The following is a 21,515-nucleotide window of genomic DNA, read 5'->3' as shown; positions in this document are numbered from 1 at the left end:
GCAGAGGCTAGACAGTGAACCTGACTGAAGAGCAGAGGCTAGCCAGTGAGCCTAGCTGAAGAGCAGAGGCTAGCCAGTGAGCCTGACTGAAGAGCAGAGGCTAGTCAGTGAGCCAGGCTGAAGAGCACAGGCTAGCCAGTGAGCCAGGCTGAAGAGCAGAGGCTAGCCAGTGAGCCTGACTGAAGAGCACAGGCTAGCCAGTGAGCCAGGCTGAAGAGCAGAGGCTAGCCAGTGAGCCTGACTGAAGAGCAGAGGATAGCCAGTGAGTCTGACTGAAGAGCAGAGGCTAGCTAGTGAGCCAGGTTGAAGAGCACAGGCTAGCCAGTGAGCCTGCCTGAAGAGCACAGGCTAGCCAGTGAGCCAGGCTGAAGACTGAAGAGCAGTGATTTTAACCTTTATTTCTAAGTTCTTCAGTTTTCCTAAAATTTCTACAAAGGTTTGCCTCCATAAAGTTTGACTTATAAGGTTCTCCTTGCTCTCTTCTTCTTATCTCCTTTCCTCTTGCTCTTATGACACAATAATTTCCTTACTCTCAATGCCTTACTCTCAACGCTATGCCTTTACTTCTAAGTTCTTCTTGAGTTCTGTTCTCTTCAGTTCAGTTCTGTCTAAAAAGCTTTCTCTCTCTTTGTCCTCAGCATTTGTATATCTTTCTGAACACAGCATCACATGGTGAAAAGTTCACCACAAGTTTGCACAGGAATTCAAATCATAAGTTGGATAATCAGTTTACGACAGAGAATGTTTACATGCATATCCATGAAGAGTAATCATCAGGATAAACCGTCACCATCTGTCACTGGCTCTGCATGTTCATGGAGAGTTAAAAGCTGTAATTTTTATGAGAAAAGAATAAGTGAAATTGCCTATAGGCAAATCCAGTCAATTATTTACGTTCAGTCCTCGCACCTATAGTAAATCATTAGTTCTCTTTTTATGAACTTTGGTTAATTGGTTTGTACCCTCTTAGCATGGGTTCTAATTTGTAGATGCCTGCTTGGTATTGCAGAAGCAATTCACTCATGAAACTTTAAGAAGGAAGAGTTCTCAATGCAATTTTGATTACCAGAGAAAACATAATAGCTGTCCCATTATAAAGGAGCTTAAAATTACTAATCTAATTTTAGGAATTCTTATAGAACCATCATAAGAATTAAGAAATCATCTATTTGTCTGTACATCATCACGCCAAGACAATACATCTTCATTGCTCTGTGGTGATCTGCTCAAAAGAGTGGGGTAAAGAGCATGACAAATACAGAGGCAGATACTTGCAGCCAACCATTCAACTGAGAGCAGGGTCCCCAATGGAGGAGTAAGAGAAAGGATTGAGGGAGCTGAAGGGGTTTACAGCCCCATAAGAACAACACTAAGAAACACCCAGAGCTCCCAGGACCGAAACCACCATCCAAAGAGTACACATGGACAGACCCATGGCTACAGCTGCATATGTAGAAGAGGATGGCCTTCTTGGGCACAAATGGGAGGAGAAGCCCTTGGTCTTGTCAAGGCTTGATGCCCCAGTGTAGGGGAAACCAGAACAGGGAGGCAGATAGGCCTGGGTGTTTGGGTGGGTGTGGTAACACCCTCATAGTAGAAGGAGGAGGGGGTTTTATAAGGGGTTTTGTGGAAACCAGGAAAACGTATAACGTTTGAAATGTAACAAAAGCCCTCTCTGGGGAAGGGACAGCGGATAAGGTGCTCTGAGCCCCTACTTCCCTGCTGCCTCCCTTTGATCGCAACTGTGGTGCATGGTCTCAGCCTGGGACTCTCCATGGGCTGCTGCTGGCACTGGTCCTGGCGTTCATGGCCAAGAGCATGATAAGCAAGGAGCACATGGTTTGTCCTGATTCAGAGCAGGGCCAGTGGCCACCAGAGAATAAGCACAGCTTCCTGTACGATCATGAGGTCTTCCTGGGCAAGGAGGACTCCAAGACCTTTGATAGCTAATCCTGGACGAGAGCAGGAGTAGTTGGGGAAAATTGTTGATCCAACTGACAGTGATGAAGGCAGCCTTGTTACTACTGAGGATCTGAAAGTTTGGATCAAACAGGTACAGAAAAGATACATCAACCAAAATGTGGCTAAACTCTGGAAGGATTATGATAGGGACATAGATGAAAAATCTCCTGGGAAGAATACCAGCAGGCTACCTATGGCTACTACCTGGGAAACCTTGCTGAATTCCAAGATAGCTCTGATCATCACAACTTTAAAAAGTTGCCTCCACGAGATGAGAGGAGGTTTAAGGCCTTGACGGTGACCTGACAGCTACTCAGTACGGGTTCATTGCTTTTCTGCACTAAGAGGATTTAGAACATATGAAGGAGATTGTAGTTCTGGAAACGCTGGGGAATATCGACAAGAACAGGGATGGTTTTGTGGACCAGGATGAGTACATTGTGGACATCTTTTTCTCACGAAGACAATTGCCCTGAGACCTACTGGGTTTTGTCTGGGGAGCAGTTCAATGATTTCCCAAATCTGAACAAGGATGGGGAACTGGATTAGGATGAGATTCACCATTGGATCCTCCCTCAGGACTATGACCATGCACAGGCTGAGGCCCAGCATCTGGTGTATGAGTCAGATAAAAACAAGGATGAGATGCTGACCAAGGAGGAGATTCTAGACAACTGGACCATGTTTGTGGGAAGCCATGCCACCAATTACAGAGAAGATCTTACCAAAAATCATGATGATCTTTGAAAGAAACTCATCCTCATGTGGCCAACAGTCACATGCTTTCTACGGATGTTCTGGGTGATTGCTATATTTGTCAAGTATATAGCAGTTGTGTCCCTAAACAATAAGAAACCTTTCTAAAGCTCAAAAAAATCATACATTGCACCACAAACAATAATAGTAGGAAATTTAAACACGCCACTTTCATCAATGTACAGATAAGGGAAACAGAAATTAAACAGAGACACAGAAAGACTAACAGGTTATGAAACAAATGGATTTAACATATATATATATATATAGAACACTCCACCCTAAAACCAAAGGATATACCTTCTTCTCAGCATCCCATTGTACCTTCTACAAAATTGACCATATAATCGGTCACAAAACAGGCCTCAACAGATACAGGAAGATAGAAATAACCCCATGCATCCTATCAAAAAACCACGGACTAAGGCTGCTGATCAATAACAACAAATAGGACAGAAAGCCCACATATACATGGAAGTTGAAGTCAATGACAACTTGGTCATTGGAGACATAAGAAAGAAATTAAAGACTTCTTAGAATTTAATGAAAATGAAGATACAACATACCAAAACTTATGGGACAGAATAAAAGCAGCACTAAGAGGAAAACACATAGCTCTGTATGACTGCAAAAAGAAACAAGAGAGAGCATATGTCAGCAGCTTCACAGCACACCTAAAAGCTCTAGAAAAAATTAAATAAACCCTAGAGGAGTAGAAGGCAGGAAATAATCAAACTCAGGGCTGAAATCAAACAAGAAGAAACAAAACCTAGTATCAAAAGAATCAGCAAACCCTGGAGCTGGTTCTTTGAGAAAATCAACAAGATACATAAACGCATAGCTATATTAACCAGAGGTCACAGAGTGTATCCAAATTAATAAAATCAGAAATAAAAGGGAGACATAACAACAAAATATGAAGAAATTAAGAAGATCATGAGATCCTACTACAAAAACATATATTCAACAAAACTGGAGAATGTGGAGGAAATGGACAATTTTCTATACAGATACCAGGTACCACAGTTAAATCAGGAACAAATAAACCATTGAAACAACCCCATAACTCATAAAGACATAGAAACTGCTATTAAACATCTCCCATCCAAAAAGAGCCCAGGACCAGATGGATTTAGTGCAGAATTATATCAGACCTTCATAGAAGACTTCATACCAATACTGTCCAAATTATTCCGCAAAATAGAAACAGACAGAGCACTACCAAACTCCTTCTATGAAGCCACAATTACTCTTATACCTAAACCACACAAAGATACAACAAAGATAGAGAAATTCAGACCTATTTTATTTATGAACATTGATCAAAATGGTCAATAAAATTCTTGCAAACTGAATCCAAGAACACATCCAAACAATCATCCATCATGGTCAAGTAGACCTCATGGCAAGGATGCAGGGATGGTTTAATATACAGAAGTCCATCAACGAAATTCATCATATAAACAAAGCCAAAACCACATGATCATTTCATTAGATGCTGAGAAATTATTTGACAAAATTCATTACCCTTTCATTAATAAAGTCCTGGAAAGATCAGGAATTGAAGGCCTGAATCTAAATATAGGAAAATGCAAAATACATCAAACCTGTACCTAACATCAAACTAAACTTAGAATATTGAAGGAATCCCACTAAAATCAGGGACTAGACAAGGCTGCCCACTCTTTCCCTACTTTTTCAATATGGTACTTAACATCCTAGCCATAGCAATCAAACAATGAAAGTAGGTCAAAGGGAAAAAAATAGAAGGGATGAAGTCAAAACACTAATATTTGAAGATGATATGATAGTCTACTTAAGCAACACCAAAATTCTACCAGAGAACTACTTAACCTGATCAACAACTTCAGCAAACTGTCCGAGTATAAAATCAACCCAAACAATTCAGTAGCCTTCCTCTACTCAAAGGGTAAACAGGCTGAGAAAGAAATTAGGGAAATGGCACCCTTCACAATAGTCCCAAATAATATAAAATAACTTGCTGTTACTTGAACCAAGCAAGTAAAAAATCTGTATGACAAGAACTTCAAATCTCTGAAGAAATTGAAGAAGGTCTCAGAAGATGGAAAGATTTCCCATGCTCATAGATTGGCAGGATGAATATGGTAAAAAATGACCATTTTGCCAAAGGCAATCTACAGATTCAATGCCATCACCAACAATATTCCTACTCAATTCTTTATAAAGGTAGAAAGTGCAATTTGCCGTCATTTGGTAGAACATAAAACCCAGGATAGCAAAACTATACTCAACAATAAAAGAACTTCTGGGGGAATCACCATCTCTGACCTCAAGCAGTATTACAGAGCAATAGTTTGTATGGTATTGGCATACCGACAGGCAGATCAGTGGAACATAATTGAAGACACAGAAAAGAACCCACACACCTATGGTCATTTGATCTTTGACAAAGGAGGTAAAACATCCAATGGAAGAAAGATAGTATTTTTAACAAATGGTGCTGGATCAACTGGAGGTCAACATGTAAAAGAATGCAAGTTGACCCATTCTTATTACCCTGTACAAAGCTTAAGTCCAAGTGGATCAAGGACCTCCACATCAAACCAGATACACTAAAAGTAATGGATAAAAAGTAGGGAAGAGTCTCGAAGACATAAGAACTAAGGAAAATTTCCTGAACAAAATACCAGTGGCTTATGCTTTAAGATCAAGAATCGACAAATGGGACCTCATAAAACTGAAAAGCTTTTGTAAGGCAAAGGACAGTGTCATTAGGACAAAAAGGCAACCCACAGATTGGGAAAAAATCTTTACCAATCCTGCATCTGATGGAGGGCTTATATCCAAAGTATACACAAAACAGAAGAAGTTAGAGTACAGAGAGCCAAACACCCCTGTTAATAAATGGGGTTCACAGTTAAAGAAAACATTCTCAGCTGAGGAATATAGAATAGCTGAAAAGCACCTAAAGAAATGCTCAATATCCTTAGTCATCAGGGAAATGCAAATCAAAACAACCCTAAGAATCCACCTCACACCAGTCAGGATGTCTAAGATCAAAAAATCAGGTGACAACAGATGCTGGCGAGGATGTGGAGAAAGAGGAACACTCGTCCATTGTTGCTGGGATGGCAAACTGGTACAAGAACTCTGGAAATCAGTCTGAACGTTCCTGTAAAATTGGACATTGCACTACCTGAGCACACAGCTATACCTGTCCTGGGCATGTACCCAAAAGATACTCCAACATACAACAACACATATGATCCACTATGTTCATAGCAGCCTTATTCATATTAGCCAGAAGCTGGAATGAACCCAGATGCCCTTCATCAGAGGAATTTATTCGAAAAATGTGGTACATCTACACAATGGAGTACCACTCAGCTATCAAAAACAATGACAACATTCAATTCATAGGCAAATGGAAAGAACTAGAAAATATCATCCACAGTGAGGTAACCCTATCACAGGAAAACACACTTGGTATGCTCTTGGGAGCGATGGCCATGAAGCCCTCCATTATTGATGTTATTATTATGGTGAGCATTAAGTATGCCTGGGTTCATGGAAAATCGCCAGCCAGCTGCAGAAGACTAATACAAATGTGGTGGTCAAGATGAATAATCATATGATAACGTGTGACATTAAGATACCCAATGTCATGACCTGTAACCTTTCTGAAAAACCAACATCCTGCTGACTAATAGATATGAAAAACCCGTGACCTTTCTGACAACCTGTCAACACCAGCCAATTCTCTGACCACACGAATATTGTGTCCTTAGCGTGGGTAAATGTTTCTTACTTCCCCCCTCTCTCTGTTACCCTTTTCATGGTACAAATTCAGCCTTGGGGAAAAATAAAATTGTCGCCTTGATCAGACACTTGTCTTGGAGTCCTTCATCACATCTCTTGTCCTTCATTCTCTTCCAGGTACTGAACACCCCTCGTTGACAGTATGCACTCATTGATAAGTAGATATTGACCAAAACCTCGAATTACCCAAGATGCAATCAACAGATCTCAGGAAACTCAAGAAGAAGGATGACCAAAGTGCATATGCTCCCACTCCTTCTTAAAATGGGGAACAAAAATATCCATAGGAGGGGATATGGAGGCCAAATCTAAAGCAGAGACTGAAGGAACAGCCATTCAGAGTCTGCCCCACATGTGGCCCATATATATACAGCCACCAAAACTAGGTAAGATTGATAAAGCTAAAAAGTGCTTACTGAAAGGGACAGATTATGCATCTCCCCTGAGAGACACATCCAGGGCATGTCAAATAAAGAGGTCAGTGCTAGCAGTAAACTACTGAACTGAGAACAAGACGCCCTTTATGGGAATTAGAAGAAGTATTCAAAGAGCTGAAGGGCTTGCAACCCCATAAGAACAGCAATGCCAACCAAATAAACCACTAGCAAAAGACTATACATGGACTGACCCAGGGGTCCAACTGCATATGTAGGAGAGAATAGCCTTGATGGGGCACCTGTGGAAGGGGAAGCCCTTGTTCTTAACAAGGTGGGACCCTCAGTGCAGTGGAATGTCCGGGAAGGGGTTTCTAAGTGGCATGGATTGGGGGACCATACATATGGGAGAGGTCATGGCAGGGGTGCTTATGGACCAAAAGCTGGGAAAGGGAATAACGTTTGAATAAAACATATATATCTAGTAAAAAAACTGAAATTTAAAAAAATGATACTAATACCAAAAAATAATCAAAAAATGTGAATAAGAAAGAAATTTTAGGTTTTGGAAAAAGATGAATGCCAGGTATTTGAAAAACTGTATGACCATGGTAAACACTTTAATATACTTGAGAAATTTTTTACATGTTAATGAACTGCATCTTTTTTTAAATAGTGAATGGAAATCCAGTCCCTTCCTGGCTGTGAGGCTAGGTATCCAGATGTAGTGGAATTCATTATTTGTTGGTCCTGAACCTTTGAGTCTGCTTCTAACTCAGCTTATGCCAAGGAAACTAGGCCAGGGTGATGTCTAAGCCATTGACCAAACCATCTGGACTAACAATCACAGGTGAAATTCCACCTTGTAAATGGGACGAGAGGAATAAAAGATACCTTTAAGGATTTAAAAAGGATGAAATGTACCCAAAAAAATCCAATAAAAAATTTAAAATAAAAATAACTTCGGAAATACAAAATACTGGGGTGCCATTCCACAATCATGATGTGTTTCTTCTTTGATAGCTTACAGGTTAATTTACTTCTCCATAACTGTTTTCTTATTTCAAAGTAAGTAATGGCATCATCTGTGGAGTGATGGTGAGAACAAAAGCTTTGCCGAACTTGAATAATCGATCCCTCCCAAGCATGTGCTTAATATTCTAAGAACAGGGAAATTTCCTGAGGGGATTAAAGAACAAAATGCAAACATAAAACAGGAACAACAACGATGTAAAAACATTCTGCACGCTGGGTATGAAGGCATGTTGCAACTTTAATCAGCTTTGTAGGTATTTCTAATAAACACACAAAGAAACAAAAATCCCATCACAGTCCTAGCAGTTGCATCCAACAAAGAGAGAGCTGTGAGGTAGTGCGTGCTGCTTCTTTCCCCAGATACCCCTGGGCCTCAGGCCTGCACCCAGTGAGCTGGACCAAGAGCAGCCAGGTTGAAATTCCTGCTGCCATGGCAGGATTCTGCAGGAACATTTCCCTTTGACAACAAGGAACCTGTGTGGAGGAGACCTCTTGGTGAGTCCTCAAGGACTCTATGTGTCCTATTCTACAGGGAGAAGCCCTGCCAGGTCTTTGGCAAGGCCAGCCAGTTGTATGGGGAAGTCTCTGGTCCTGTGGCAGAGGGCGAGGAATGGCAGAAAGAATGGCAGCTCCACTGAGAGCAAAGGCTACCCCTTCTAGGCCTGTGACCTCCTAATTAATTTATCTTTTCACCTGATGCCCTATTCACATTTTCTTACTATCATACAACTGTGATCTTGATGAGCAGCTGGGCTCTTGTTTTCTTAATCAGTTCTTTGTTGTCACAGACGTTTTTAACTTACTCCAGCCCCTGAGACTTATTCATAACTTCTGTATGAAGTAGGACCCTTGGTGGGACTGTCATCTCAAAAATAGAAGGTTCAGTAATCCAAAAGATTGGACTCCAGTTTACCTCAGGCCAGGAAAGAAGTCAGCCACCATTAGTAAAAGAGCAAGGGAAAAAGTACATAGGACACATAAGTGCCCTAATCAGAAGAAAAGATCCTCAAATTCTAAGGGCCGCACATCTGCACCCCTCTCTTCTGAGCTTTGTATAGTGATGTTGTATAACTCCAGATGGTAGTAAAAGGCAGAGTTCTTCCCAGAAAGGTCAGACATGATTTTCACTCTTACATCTGTGAGGTGGGGTGGCATTATAGCACACATTCATGTTGAATTATTATAACACCTATGATAAGAAAACAGAATCCATATATCACAATGCCAAATGGACTCCCTCCTGAACTTATGGACCCATTAAAATTGAGTTTCAACCTGAACTCAGGCCATTCCACTCCCTTTCCATCCTCCTGATTCTTATGTTTGCTACACGTAAAAGATCATGGTGTACTCCCCAACATCCTCATGCCTAGACTTGTCTATTCAGGAAGTATGATATTGGAGAAGTGATGGCTATATAGTTACAATGTAGTAACACAAGGTCCAAGTTGACATTTGCTCACAGATGTCCAATTTAATTGTCTTGTTATATTTGAGAAAGGGAGGATGCCCTACTTTATATATAAAACGGACAGAAATTTATTATTTTTATATGCCCTGTAGTTGATCCCTATGATCCCAAGGAAAAGGAGCCTTTATTGGAAAAAAAATAGGATTATAGACCATTGATTTTGTGAAATACATGGATATGTAAATGGAAACAATGTCAGCTGTCAAGGACTGCACAGTAAGCAAATATTTCCAGGTTTTATACACTCAGAGGTATAGAAGAAATATATTGGCCTCCAGAAAAAGGGAAAAGCTTAGGAATCGAAGTACATGTCACATGCATTGTCTCGAGTAGTAGATTTACTTTTAAGAAAAATCTCCCTCCTCCTTGGTGCCTAGAGATTTGGGTGCTAAGAAAAATCTGTTCTCCAATTCAGGGTTGTAAGCAACCCTCCCCAGCAAAAGCATTGTTGACTTCTAATGAAGCAGAGAGGCATATGTAGCTCTGAAATAGAGGTTGCCAAATGGTATTCCCAGTGACACATGGGAGACTGGAGGAAAGGGTCTCCACAGAAATTCATCAGTGTGGGGAGAGCTGGTTAGTAGGTAGGCCATAGAATTTTCCAGTGACATCACCAGTAAGCCCTTCACTGGACACTCTATTGTATCTAAGAGATCCCTAGAATCTTCTGTGATGTCACCAGTGTTGTGGTGACACCAACTGCCTTTGGGATATTACTTCAGTTCCCTTTGGGTTCACAAGCAGGCATGTTTCGCCAGCTGCTCAGGCTATTTCGGAAGGAAAGTGTTGATCAAGGAGAAACCACACCAGGTCAGAGGGAAGCTGACCCCCTCTCTAGTGAAACAGGAAGGAGGAAATCATTCTGGGGAAGGCTTGGTGAGTCATGGGCAGAGTTGGGGAACATCCTCAAGGAGGTAGGTTTGAGATGTGCCTTCTAAGACTAGGCCTTACAAGCAGGAGAGTTGGGATTTTTCAAAGGCAAACCAAGAGTCAGGAGTTCCTGATCTTTAATTTGAGAGAAAGACATAAAGTGGTAAGACTTCAGTGTCTTTTCTTGAAGCTTTTTAACTGTGAGTGTCAATGATTGGCAGGAGGAGTCACTGTGAGATTAACAATGTGACCATCCATGGTTGGGAGTTGAAGCACTTCATCCTCTAGATTACTGTAGGTTACAGAAGTCTCTGATGGCGAGAACAAGGAAGGATGCACCCCTAGTCATGAATTGAGTTCTCAGACACTTTGGGCTGGACCACACTTGGTTAGAGCTTGATGGTGCTAAGCATTATGAAGTCATTATGAACTCCAGGATTATCTGCACCACATCTGATATGAGATAACAATGTCGCAGATGTTTATGTCTCAGTCAGATTATACATTTCTGTGCCGGGGTTTGTGTAATAGTGAGTGTGGTACGCATATGGCATTAGAGGTTGGGAAGAGGGACATAGCTTAAGAATCAACCTTTAAGAAAGCTTTTCTGCTCTTTCAGGGATTCACCCAGTCTCTACCATTTCCCCTTCCTCAACCTCCTTTTCGGATTCAGAATGATCTATTCTGCCCATTGGTTCAAATATGCAAATTCACTTGGGTTTATCTGTGTACAGGTTTTGGTAGGAAGGCATCATCCCAAAATGTCATCAGTAAGCAAGAGGAGTGTCTAAAGGAACTGGAGGAGCTCAAATTTGAAATCCAGAAGTGTCAATTCGAGAGGGATGAACTTTACCAAATCCTGGACCTTTATATCTATGATGAGTGGGACCACAGGTAGTCATTATGCCCAGTAACCTGTTCACTGTCTTGCGCTCTCTCTCTACTACCTCAAGATTTACTCATAGCACGAGAAAGTTTCACCTCTCATCCTGGATTTTAAGGAGATTTGGCAGGCATTTGCTTGTGAGATAAGCTAGGTGCTGTGTGTTTAGGGTCAAACTTTTTGTACTTGACCCTGATCTCACTGGATTAGCTTTGGTTCTGTCAACAGCTAGAAGGACCTGGTCACACTTGCTGCAACTGTGTGTGTGAATGAAATGCCTGCACGTCATCACTCTTTCCTCTGAATTTGTTCATTATACACTGATTCTATGGCACCTCCATGCATGTAGTTGGCATTCTAAGTGTGTTTGGATATGGGTTGCTATGTGTGTATGTGGAAGTATATGTGGTGTTTACTCAGGATCAGGACGTCTGGGACCTTTGATGGGGTCTGAGGATTTGTTTGATCAACACTTTGCAGGTCATGATAGTGATGAGTACGTGGAGGCCCACACTGATCAAAAGAGAACTTTGCTCCTTCTGTATACCTTGGTGGCACCCAGGACTCTCCCGAGGGGAGGGGGTGCTATAAATCCTCTTCCCTGTCAAACTTATTTATGCCCTCTGGGAATTCATGTAACGATAGAAACCAAGGATTGAGTATACCTGCTTTCAAAACAAGAGAAATGTCATCACAGCTTTCTCTTGGGCCCAAAGCTGTGGCACAGACTGGAGGAATCTTCTTCCTGAACTAGTCAATTCCATCATGCTCACCTGGCCAGCTCTTGAAGGTCAGGTCCCTCCAACTGGTACCGTGACTCTGTTGTCCTGTGCCCAGGATAATAAACTTAACCAGTACAAATACTTTGAAGGAGAAAGTATGTGGTACATACTGAGTTTAAGTAATCGAGAGAACAGTCTGATTTCACCTAATTTGTTTCACCTGCTTTGATCTTTAGGTTTTTTATTTTTTTAACTATCCAGGGATTGTTTATTGTGACCTAGAAAGGTCACTGTGGTCTTGACAGTTGTTATTCCCAAACAGGCAGCTCTCAGGCTCTGCCCCCTCCTATATAGTGAGTCTTTGCAGAACCATATCTCTCAGAATTCCAAGGATCCTTATTTCAAAACAAATGTTTGCTTATTTACATAGAAATATTTTCTGTGGATTGAGTCTCACTGTTGGGTTTTGGTCTGGTTTTTGACTTTGCCAATTTCTTTCCTTCCACCATTCTTTGAATTTGAACTTTTTTATTATATATTTTTATTTACATTTCACCTAATTCTGAAATCGTGAGTTCAAAACATTATTTGTTCCTTTGGCCATGACCTAACCCAGGCTGCATGTCGAATTGCCAATACTTCAATCTGAACATGAGATGAGAATGATGGCTATGCAAATGATGACCAACTCAATAAGTGATGCCATGGAGAGGTACAAGGAGCTCATACAAGTGAACAGTTCCTACCGGTGAGTCGCTGACAGAGATGAGAACCCAGCACTAGGCAGGGAATGCTTCTGTCCTGTATGACTTTAACAAAAGTCAGGGCTCTGGTTCCATGGTGTCTGACTCTTAACAAGAAGCCTGCCTCCTGGCAAGGGTCTTAGATTTGTAGCTCTTGGACTCAGTTGTCGTACATGTGAGGGGTGTAGAAGACCCTCCAATTGTTATTTTCCCCGTTAAAGATCCTCTAGATAGAAAAGGTTTGCACCATGATGGGAATATCAATCAACTCTGAATCTCTAGGACTCTGACAGGAGATATAAAGATCTGTGATCCATGAGAAACATATGGAAAGATTGTATAGCTATTGGGTCTTCAACTACCCCTCAGAGGGGCTTTCCCCACAACGTGAAGATGGTTTCACCATACCATGGACATACGAGCTCCCTTATGGACCATCTCTTCTTCCTTGATTTATATAAACCGTCTTAGTGTCAGGATTTTCAGAAGTACTTTGCTTCATGTGGAATGTGGATTCTGGATTTGACCTCCTCTAATTGGTGTTAATTTGTATAGTGTGGCTCTATTCTGGGGATTTCTGAGGATGAGGACCCTTGAAGGGATGATTGGACTTGCAGGAGTGACAGGCAAATAGAGGCTGGCTGGGATTTACTATTTTTTTTTGTGGTTCAGCATCAGGCAATCCCAGCTCCTGCGTGAACAAGCTCAATTGAAGAACAATATACAGATTTTGCTGAATGAGAAGAGAGAACTGCTGGTGGAGCAGACTGAACTGCCAGCATCCTCTGTGGAGGCAAAGAGGTTCTGTTAAGAGGCCGGAATGAACATCTGTGACCCCAGAGCCAAGCAACAGCAGGTAGGGTTAGGACTCAGGTCAGGTGGTCCTCATGTCTTACCATAAACATAGACACACCAATGTAACTGTCTATTGACTGATCCATGTCCTGACCTAGGTCTCATCCAAGTGTTCATTCATGTGATGGTTTACAAGGCTTTCTGTGGAGATAGCCCCTTTTCAAGAAACTGCATGTTTGGAAATGAAATGCTCCTGCTCTTTGAGAATCTGCACTTCATTAAGGGAGATAGGTTGATCACACAGCACAGCACTACATGCCATTATGTATGGAGGGTGCTATGTGGGAGCCCCTCTTTAGACTAGAACAGGGCTTTGAGGGATGAAGCAAAAGCCTGGAGCTCATTTTCTTTACAGGGATCGTGTGAGACTCAGGAAGTAAGTAGTTTTCAAGGAGGAGAGCTTGGTGGAAATGCCAAAGAAATGGTTCTCATTGTCATTTGTGGTGGCTTTTGTTCTTCCTCCCCTCATGTCCCTGTATATGAAGATGGTGACTTCATGCTTCATAGATCTTGGGTAACTACAGAGCCTGTGTATCAGCATGTCAGTCCTGTCTTATTTGAGTGCTCCTGGAGAGTTCATAACTGGGCCTTAGAACCTGAAGCTGTTTAGAAGAGCAAGGATGTGGAAAAGGTTTCTCAAAGGCTGAGGGTTGGCATGAGAGACTTGAGGCTTCAAGAACAAAGTTATCCATATGTACCCCCAATTCTCACCAAGAAAGGTGCATTGCTGTGCTGACCTGCATCTTAGGGAGCATGCGGGGAGGCCAGTTCATGACATGCAGTTTTGTCCAGTCATTATCTAACTTAGTCCTTTAAGCCTAGGTCTCTCAACAAACATGAAGCTTCCTGTTTTGTGCTGGCCAGCAGTCTTTGCATCATTCGTCCAGTTCCAAGATGAGCCCCCTCTCTTATTTGTCTCAACACATTCTTAAACCATTCAGCTATTTTAAAAATAAGGATTAGATTTCTTCACTTTACCTGAACAGGTTATCCCCCGGGAAGATTCTGGATTGTCTTATTGGCTTCACCATGATCTTGCATGGAATCCTAGAGTGCAACCCTCTGCTGACATTGCTTTGCTGACTATATCATGGGTACTGCATTCTTTCAGGATAGATTCCCTCTCAATATTGTACACAGTGCTGCCTTTCAGAAAAGTCACTGTATGTTATTTATTTAGCCTTTTTCTGACTGACATTGAGGTTGTTTTAATATCACAGGAACTCTAATGTGATGAAATATTCCTGGGAACTGACCATGAGTCACTGTCTTCTCTGATGCTTCCAAAGTCTTCTATGAAGGAAACAGGGTAGTTTTAGTGAGGGGCCTATGATGAGTCAGCATAGAGCTTGATGGAGTCTTTTCCTAGAAATCTCTCTCTTGAGGATTTGATGTTGTGTTGTTTAGAGTATCTGTGCAGAACATGTAAATTACTTGTCGGACCAGCAAGTATCTGCATAGAAAGTTTTCCTGAAGTGGAAATGAGTACAGGCCAGGGCAGCACAGCCTGCTTGAGTCTAAGAGACTTGTACACAGCATTGTTCCCACTAATTCCTCACTCAACAGGAAATGTGCTGCATAAGAGCAAAGTTTTCATTTGTGCATGCGAGTGTGTATCTGTGTGTCTGTGTTTGTGTGAGTGTTTGTGTGTGTGTGTGTGTGTGGTGTGTGTGTGTGTGTGTGTGTTTGCAGTAGTGAACGTGTGTTTCCCTCAATTCCAAGTTTCATGAGAAAAGTACTCTAAGCATTCACTTTACATCCATGAAACATGAAATAGAGCTGCCCAGTCATTTGGCATCTCCATCTAGCTCTGTACAGCAAAAGGACACATAAATTACTAATTTATTCTGTTTCCAAAAATTTCAGAACAGAATTATCCTGTGAAGTCTGGGGGAGGAGTGGAAATATGTTCAAGTTAGTCGTATTTCACAGGGGTAACAAATGGTACAGGCCTAGAGCTTGCATGTACCTTTTTGTTATGGTGTAGAAGCAGGACAATAAAATCCTTTAGAAATGCAACCCCCAAAAAGAGGACAGAAAAACACCTGTAAAGTTAGATTTTCAAGTGATTACAGGCAAAACCACTGATCTGCATTGAAATCCTTTGGAGCACATCAAAGGAATGGAGTACTGGGAGGTAAGGGCAAGGCTTCTCTAGAAAAATCCATGAGTTTATCCTGCTTCTCTGTTCTTTGTGAATTGTGAAAGCCCACTGGAAGGTTGTGTCACTCACTGTGTCTTCTCCAAGGTTGCTTTCCACATTGCCTGCTACCATTTCTTTCCAGCTACCTTGGCACACTACAACTTCCCGTGGGAGTTGGCTTGGATTTTATTCATTGAGAATTTGAGTTGCTTGGAATTGTATCGTCATCCAGAAAAAGTCCCATAGCTATGCTGTGGTGCAAGAACAGGCCAGTTTCAGGAACCCCTTTAGGTGCACAGATAATCCAAAGCGCTCCCCTATGTTATCTGTGTAGCATTCTGCAAGTGCTGTCAATCAACATCATTTTCTCTCAGTTAATTTCAGCCTCAATGGGTTAGGAGAAATGATGAGCTTCAAATGGGTCTGACAGTGTAAGAACAGGTAGCCCTATGAGAAGCCATGTTCAGAAAGTGGAACAGAAGTTTTAGTTAACCCAGTGATTCCACAACAAGGAGTAGGTATTGCCATTGCAACTAGGGAGCATCAATGTTGTAGTGGTCCCAGAGTAGCCCTGAAGGAGAATCTATCCAGACGTCCATCAGCCAAGGAGTAAAAGTGTACCATACGATGGAGCCCTTCCATAGATTCTGATTCAGTGTGAGATAATCCATGCAAGCGTTTACTTACTTATTCAAATTATCTGTGGAAAAATCACATTACGGGGAGAAAATTTGTTGATTTGGATCCTGGTTATGGAGATTTCCTATGATTCTAGCTTTGGGCATGAAGTCACTCAGGCTATGGTAAAGACAGCTCCGATTAGAAGAAGTTGCACACTTTGGGGAAAGTCTGAAAGAGTGAACAAGAACAAGAGTCTAGTCCACCACCAATATATGATCCTTTGCTGAGCAACAAGACAGCTCTACACAGCCTTTGGGACTTGCTAAGCCAGATTGTTAATGGGGAAAGAACCCTGACTCTATGACGGTTTATGGGAGGACAGCACATCACTGACTGAGCTGTCTATAGGCTCTGGCCACTATGTACATATCCCACTCAACATTTTTTTTATGCCTCCAGCGAATCCTGGGGAATCTTTACATTAAGCATTAATGTTCAGGTAGGAACACAGGCTGGAAGAAGCCATTTGAATATCCTTCCCTATATAAATACCCTTTTTGGGTGGATGACCACCCCACCTGGATTTCAGCCTCAGGCAGCTAAGGAGCTACTCAGAGTATTGTTCTGGTACAGTTCATGTGAATTTTGCCCATGAAACAATATATATGATCCTCTGGATTTCTTGCTATGTTCTACTCCTTTCTTCCTGTGATCTCTCCGGAAATATCTGAGGACATTTTCTCTTCTGTCCTCTCACAAATTGCCTTACACTAGCCATAGACTTACAGGGGTGCTGTTCTGTTTCTACATCACAATCACATTTAATGTCCGTGTGTACGCTGGGAAGATTTGCATGGAGCACATTCTCAGTGATTACAGGATCTATGCAATTCCCATGGATTTGATGTGAGATGGCTTCTCTGTGTATTTGCAGATACAGTGGTTACAAATTGAACCTCCGCAGGTTCCTTCAGTGCTAACGTAATCAGAAATTTCACCTCAATTCTGGGCATGTTCTCCAGAAGGAATCCACATGGTATTCTAGGTTGCTCGTACCTCTCTTGAACTCAGGTTCAGACATAGCTACAATGTTATTATTCAATGTCATATACCTGGACCAGTGGGAAAAAATGCTCATTTTTCTCTTAATCCCAGTACAGTGCATAGTCCACAGTTCAAATTCTAGCAGTGTTAAAAGCTGAGATATAAATCCAAGCGCAGGTACTCTATGTCACTTGGGGATGCAGGGACTGACCTAGGCTGACAGGTCATGCTGGATTGTCCAACTGAATAGAGCTGATGTAAGAGGGAGAGCTGAACTGACAACCACTCAATAAATCTTTATTCCCTTGCTCTGCTAGGTCTGAAATTCTCCAGCAGAAACTCGAACATGACACAGACCAGGACAAGATCTCCCTTGGAGAGAAAAGCTACAGGAGGAGAACTAAGTGTGCACAGCAAATACACCACTATTGCGTCTCACCTGTAGTGTCCATAGCAATTGTGGACGGCATTTTCCTCCTTTAGTTTAACTTCTTTGGATTGAATAGGCTGTACTTTCACCTCAGCTCTCTCCAACAAGTGTGCACTTTTTGAGGGACTCAGAGAAGTGTTGATGCACATCAATCAAGAGCTGCTGGTCATCCAGAAAGACTGTGCACGTGTAAATTTGTACTTGTCCTGATGGGTCATCCAGAAGAGTTTCATGGAGATCAGTTCACAACATTGGAAAGACTTTGTGACAAAGTCTGTAATATCATTTATACGCAGTATTGGTAGGCTTTTTCCTTAATACCCCCACTCCAACAAAACAGACCTACTTCCACTCCTCTCGAGAAGATTGTTACCATCACTAACAGCTTTTCTACTATGTCTCCAAGGCAAGCCACAGCTATAAGTCTATTCTGCAAAAGGAGCAGCAAAAGAATGCTTAGCGCAATTCTTCTTTTTAAAGTTTGGTTAATTTTTAAATGTTTTGGTTATTTGGTTTTCCTTCTATTCATTTGAAGATTTATTATCTATCTGTTGTTGTTTTGTTCATTTGCTTGTCTATTTTGATAAGGATATAGACTGTATATATTGACTACCTGCATCTGGTTACTATCAAGTAAATTGGATGTATTCTGGTCAATAAAGGAGTAATCTCAAACTCTTCACTCTTAAGAACCTTCTTTATTGATCATTAGTGTCAACATCTGAAGTCCCACAGCTATCAGGGAGGGATGGATCTCTGAATTCTCATGGGGACTGGGCATCAAATCACTTCCCAGTCAGACTGAGATTCACAGGCATTTATACAGTCACTGTGCACTGTGTTTCCAACTCTGAATTTCAACTTCATCATGCATACATTACCCACTGTGTATGCTTGCTGTCAACTATATAGTTAACTCTAAATTATACTGTCGATGACAGTTTTGACCAAATTAATAGGATAAACATAAATTTTTCTGTAACACCTCCCAGCACATATAAAAAAGGTATAAGGGAGTTTAAAGCCATCGGGAATCCTGCACCCAAATCCCGGGGCAGAAAATGCTGATCACCCAGGAATGCAGATAATCCTGAGACCACAGGAAAGAAAGCCATTTCTGACCAGCTCTGCCCACATCTCTGGCCCAATATTAATCTACATGATGCCTCTGGAAAGAGGAATAGAGGAGCAGTCAGTGGCAGGAACCTGCTTGGTTCAGCCTGGACCCAGAACCTACCTGGGCCCTGAGCATATTTGAAGAAAACCATAGGCGTACATTTCTCTGTTTCCTGACTGTGGCTTTTTTTGATTCGAAGCTCAATATACCATTTTGTTGTTGTTGATTTTTAGTTGGATATTTTTCATTTCGAATTCAAATGTTATTCCTTCCTTGTTTTCCAGAAATAAGTCTGAATACCATCGCCCTCCACCTCTGCTATAAAAGTACTCCCTTCACCAGCCATCCACTTTCCCAGCCTAGGCAGGACCAAGGGCTGTTCATTCCATTTGTGCCCAAGAAGACCATCCTCTGATACACATGCAGATGAGGCCATGGCACAGTCCCTGTATAGTGATTGGTACTGGTTTAGTCTCTGGGAACTCTGCTTGGCAGCCATGGTTGTTCTTATGGGGTTGCAAGTCCCTTCAGCTCTTTCAATCTTTCTGTAATTCCTCCAACTGAGGTCCGGTTCTCAGTTCAATGGTTTGCTGCTAGCATTTGCCACTGTATTTGACATGATCTGGCTGTGCCTCTCAGGAGACATCTATATCCAGTTCCTGTCAGCCTGCACTTCTTAGCTTCATCCACCTTATCTAGTTTGAAGGCTATATATGTATAGGCCACATGTGGGGTAGACTCTGAATGGCCATTACTCTAGGCTCTGTTGTAAACTTTGCATCCCTATCCCTTCAATAGGGATACTTCTTCTCCTTTAAAGGAAGGAGTGAAGAATCAGCATTTTGGTCATCCTTCCTGACTTTCATTTGGTCTGTGAATCTTGGAGAATTTGAGCATTTGGGCTAATATCCACTTATCAATGAGTGCATACCATGTGTGTATTTCTGTCATTGGGTTAACTCACTCAGGAGGATATGTTTTAGTTCGTTCTCTTTGTCTATGAATTTCATGAAGTCATTGTTTTTGATATCTCTGTAGTACTCCATTGTGTAGATGTACCACACTTTCTGTTTCCATTCCTCTGTTGAAGGGCATCTGGGATCTTTTCATTTTCTGACTATTATAAATAAGGCTGCTATGAACATGGTGGAGCATGTGCCCTGTTGTATGTTGGAGCATCTTTTGGGTATATGTGCAAGAGAAGTATAGCTGGGTCCTCAACTAGTGCAATGTCTAATTTTCTAAGGAACCTCCAGACTGATATCCAGAATGGTTGTACCAGTCTGCAATCTCACCAACAATGGAGGAGTGTTCCTCTTTTTCACATCCGCAAAAGCATCTTCTGTCACCTGAGTGTTTTATCTTAGCCATTCAGACTGCTGTGAGGTGGAATCTCAGGGTTGTTTTGATTTGCATTTCCCACATAACTAAAGATGTTGAACATTTCTTTTGGTGCTTCTCAGCCACTCCATATTCCTCAGCTATGAATTCTTTGTTTAGCTCTGAACTGCAATTTTTAATAGGGTTACTAGTTCCCTGCAGTCCAACTTCATGAGTTCTTTGTATATTTTGGATATTAGCCCTCTATCAGTTGTAGGATTAGTAAAGGTCTTTTCCCAGTCTTTTGGTTGCTGTTTTGTCCTAACCCCAGTGTCCTTTGTCTTACAGAAGCTTTGTAGCTTTATGAGGTCCCATTTGTCTATTCTTGATCTTAGAACATAAGCCATTTGTGTTTTGTTCAGGAAATTTTTTCCAGTGTCCATGTGTTCAAGATTCTTCCCCGCTTTTCCTTCTATTAGTTTGAGTGATCTGGTTTGATGTAGAGGTCCTTGATCCACCTGGACTTAAGCTTTACACAGGGCAATAAGAAGGGGATGATTTGTACTCCTCCATATGCTGACCTCCATTTGAACCAGCACCCTTTGCTAAAAATGCTATCCTTTTTCCACTGGATGCTTTTGTCTCCTTTGTCAAAAATCAAGGGACCATAGGTGTGCTGGTTCATTTCTGGGTCTGCAGTTCTATTCCACTGGTCTATCTTCCTGTCTCTGTACCAATACCATACAGTTTTATCACTAATGATCTGTAAACTGCTTGAGTTCAGGGATGGTGATTCCCAGGGAAGTCCTTTTACTGTTGAGGATAGTTTTAGCTATCCTGCGTTACTTGTTATTCCAAATGAATTTGCAAATTGTTCTGTCTAACCCTATGAAGAATTGGAATCGAATTTTGATGGAGATTGCATTGCAACTGTAGGTCACTTTGGGAAAATGGCCATTTTTACTATCTTCCAACTGCCAAGCCATGAACATGGGAGATCTTTCCATTTTCTGAGATCTTCTTCAATTTCTTTCTTCAGATCATGAAATTCTTGTCACATAGATCTTTCACTGGTTTGATAAAAGTGACACTGAGGTATTTTTATTTGATTTGGGACTGGTATGAAAGGTGTCATTTCCCTAATTTCTTTCTCAGCTTGTTTATCTTTTGTGTAGAGGAAGGCTACTGATTTGTTTGAGTTAATTTTATACCCACCCACTTTGCTGAAGTTGTTTATCAGGCTTAGGAGTTCTCTGTTGTAACTTTTGGGGTGTCCCATGTATGCTACCCTATCCTCTGCAACAGTGATATTTTGACTTCTTCCTTTCCAATCTGTATCCTTTTGACCTCCCTTTGTTGTCTGAGTTT

At 41.5% G+C, this 21,515-nt stretch overlaps 1 long non-coding RNA gene across 2 annotated transcripts; it reads left to right on the top strand.

The window, feature by feature from the left end:
• The first annotated feature begins 9,778 nt into the window (after nucleotides 1-9,778).
• LOC134480494 (uncharacterized) lies at nucleotides 9,779-18,385 on the top strand. Of its 2 annotated transcripts, XR_010054921.1 has the most exons (3): nucleotides 9,779-11,163; nucleotides 12,491-13,473; nucleotides 17,598-18,385. It is a non-coding gene; the product is annotated as an uncharacterized LOC134480494 (long non-coding RNA). The 2 variants fall into 2 exon arrangements; XR_010054920.1 differs by having other exon boundaries at nucleotides 12,491-18,385.
• Nucleotides 18,386-21,515: the final 3,130 nt, after the last annotated feature.

Source organism: Rattus norvegicus, chromosome 9, assembly GCF_036323735.1.
Source record: "Rattus norvegicus strain BN/NHsdMcwi chromosome 9, GRCr8, whole genome shotgun sequence".
NCBI classification, from domain to species: domain Eukaryota; kingdom Metazoa; phylum Chordata; class Mammalia; order Rodentia; family Muridae; genus Rattus; species Rattus norvegicus.
Note: the sequence above shows the minus strand (reverse complement) of the source record. Positions and strands in the feature narration are given on the sequence as shown.